At 39.1% G+C, this 3,122-nt stretch overlaps 1 protein-coding gene across 1 annotated transcript in view; it reads left to right on the top strand.

The window, feature by feature from the left end:
* The window catches only part of CENPL (centromere protein L), a 634,883-nt gene extending 632,497 nt beyond the window's left edge, over positions 1-2,386 (top strand). The window contains exon 5 of the mRNA XM_044085229.1: positions 1-2,386. This exon is cut by the window's left edge and continues 1,850 nt beyond it. The gene's annotated coding sequence lies outside the window, so the exon portion shown is untranslated.
* Positions 2,387-3,122: the final 736 nt, after the last annotated feature.

Genomic DNA, 3,122 nt, shown 5'->3' on the forward strand with positions numbered 1-3,122 from the left:
TTCCGTGGTTTGACTTTGGGCTTTTTCTTTCTAATGTTTACCGGCACCTTTAAATCTTTCATTGTATGGTTTGACTTTGTACTGCTTTACTCTCCATATATGCAGCAGAGACTGCCGTGTTGTGTGGGCAAGTACAAAACAACTGGATCACAGCTGTTGTCTGTCACTCTGACACATGTCTCCAGAATTTTGTTGTGGGTGCACTCCCTCTTTCAAGCATTGCAACACCGGGCTGAGACACTTGTCCGTAGAAGTTTGCAGTTGCTGTATGAACATTCTTAGTGAAAATGCCATGGATATAATTTTCCAGTAGCCTTTCCAATTAGTTTTTTTTCTTCTTCCCAGTAGTCATCCTAACAGCTGACCCAGTGCTTCATGTCCCTGCTGCATCCACTTGGTCACTCCAGTCATCCCACGGACTATATATTTGATGGCAAGGCCAGCATGAATCCTAAGGGTGTCCTGTGGATGAGTTACTGTCACCCTTGGGGTTTTGTACTTTAATGCTACCTCATTTCTCCCCATGTGTGCTGCGGCCAGTCTCTGGGTGTGCAGAGGGCACACCACCTTACCCCACACTTCCCCAGATACCCTGCCCCTTCAGCCCAGCACATTGTAAATGGCTTCCCAGCCTGCTTTAATTGCAGTTTCTAATTCATCAGATTTGCATCCTAGATGCTGCCAGTGGATTTGTTAACATTGCTTCCTTAATTTGCCACTTAAGTTATTAAAATATTCTTGCTACATTTACCCAGCACATGCTGAGGTTGGACTGTCAGGATGCTTTTTTAAGCACACTGGACCAGATACTTTCCTGAAGGTTGGACATTTCTAAACTGGGAAATGTAACATTGAGTGCAATATACAAATCTTTTTTTTCTTAACTGGCACCTTAGACTGGACTAATATTTTGCATTTAAGACTGCTATTTTGTGATATTTGTTCTAAATGTTGCCTTGGATACATGGACTGGACTACAGTCGGAATGCATTTCTTTTCACACTGAGCAACAAATGGCCTCTTTTAGGTTGTATGGATGGGCCTCTCTTGCATCTTTTACTTCAGTTACAAAGACTTTATTATGACCTGCTATAAGTAGCATGTACTGTTTTTATTTAATTTTCATAGAATCTAAACATTTTCCTCTGTCTTGCTTTGCTGCTTTTTCTGTGTACTGATTTAGAGAATGGAGGAAGTCCTGTAACAGGTGCATTCCCTTTCTGCCCTGTAACATACTTTGGGTCAACAATATAGTATGAGATTGTGAAGGTCAGGTAAACTTCATTTCACACACCTCATAGAATGTTGCACCCAGAATTGCATTTATCAGGTAACCCATTACAAGTAACTGAACCATGGGTGTTTATCTGCTCTCAGTTTTTATTAAAAGCATTTTCTTCTCATCACTTCCCCTTTTCATTCGTTCTTGACACTGTTCTGGTTTATCTCTCTTCTTTCAGGATTTCATGGATTAAGACTTTCAGTTTCTGTGGGTATGGTGCTGTCCCTGACATTTGTTGCTTTAGAAGGGTACTTTGTGTTACAATACTGCTAGCAGTCTTCTTCCTGGTTTAGAGTAGTAGTTCAGGACATTATCGAACAGCAGTACAGTGCAAATTGGGTAACGACTCGGAAGTAACCACATTTTTATTAATGAATCATGTCCATTTTGAAAGGGGACCCAGGGGAGGAGGCCTTAGAAAGAAAATTAGTACTGAGCAAGTAGAACAAAAGGTTATTTTATTTGTAAATGACATAAAAATGCACTTATTTGGTTTTCATTTTATAAATTCTGTGCAAGGTGTATTAATCTCATATGTGAAATTTCAGTGTTGATTTTTAATGCAGTCTTTGGCACAGACAATTAAAGAAGTTGGCTAACTGCATACAAATATTGTGTAAGAAGCCAGAGAGACTCCAGTTTCAGGATGTATAAACCCTAATAAGAAATGAAAGCAGCAAGAACAGTGTACATTTGTAAACGGTGGCTGCCTTTTTACATTTATCCAAAGGTGTTGTCACCCTTAATAAGGACAAGTTCATCATTCTGTTACATAGATGGTGTCTGCTTCATTTGAAACACCTAGTAATGTCTTCTTTCTAGAAGTTTCCATTCCATTTATTATTGCCTTTGTCCTATGATGAGCAGTAACATCCCACATCAGATAAACTGGAAGAATTACAGACAAAAATCGTAAGGCAGAGGATAATTTGCTTGGTTGGTTCTCAGCTGATGACTGTTGCATTCCACTTAAAGGGAAAGCCTGAGGTAAAAGCACCTTAGACTGGATCAGGCTACAAATTCATCTTTCCTTTCTACTTTGTCAGTGGTTCCATTGTTTTAAAAAAATAAAATAATGAAAATAAAGTTTAGTATCACTTTGTATTTGAGTCTGCACTGCTAACTTGCATGTATTTTCCTTCTCATGCTTTGATAAGTCAGTGATTTGTGCATCATCTGATTTAGGGTTACCACCTGTCCCACTTTGCGAGGGACAGTCCGTCTTTGGGCAGTTGTGTCCTGCAAAAAGTGTGAAAAAATGGCAAATGTCCTGAGATTTTAGGACAAAATTATTTTCTATATTTTATGTCATAGTTGCATAAAACAGTTATTCTGTATCTGAAACACCTAAATGTTATAAGAAACAGAATAAGGAACTAAAATGCTACAAGAATAGACTTTTATTTAGGCAAAAAACTGAAGTTCTGTCCTTTCTACTGGCCGTGGGTATGTTTTGCCCTGCAAAAATCTGATGTTTGTAGCACAAATGTCCCACTTTGGGCATTTGTAAAGGTGGCAACCCTAATCTGATTCTGATGTTTTAAATTGAGAGGTGTGCATATTTTCAACAGCTTTGACTAGTACACTGCTAAGCTGAGACAACATGCTTTTCAAATCTAAGGAGGGCACAAAGCATACCACAGTCGTATCATGATTTTAAATGTGGGTGTATCTGAATTTTGCACCAGGTAGTCGAGATTGTAAGCCACAGGAAATGCACTAGTTTTTACTGGCTAGTAGATCTGCCACTAAATGTGTCACTCAAAGGGTCAGAACTGAGGCTTCCATATCTAAGCCCCATCTTGGACTTGGGAATGGACTCTGAACAGTTTAGTAGAAA

Source organism: Protopterus annectens, chromosome 10.part0 (assembly GCF_019279795.1).
Source record: "Protopterus annectens isolate FY-2018-M chromosome 10.part0, PAN1.0, whole genome shotgun sequence".
Classification (NCBI taxonomy): Eukaryota; Metazoa; Chordata; order Ceratodontiformes; family Protopteridae; genus Protopterus; species Protopterus annectens.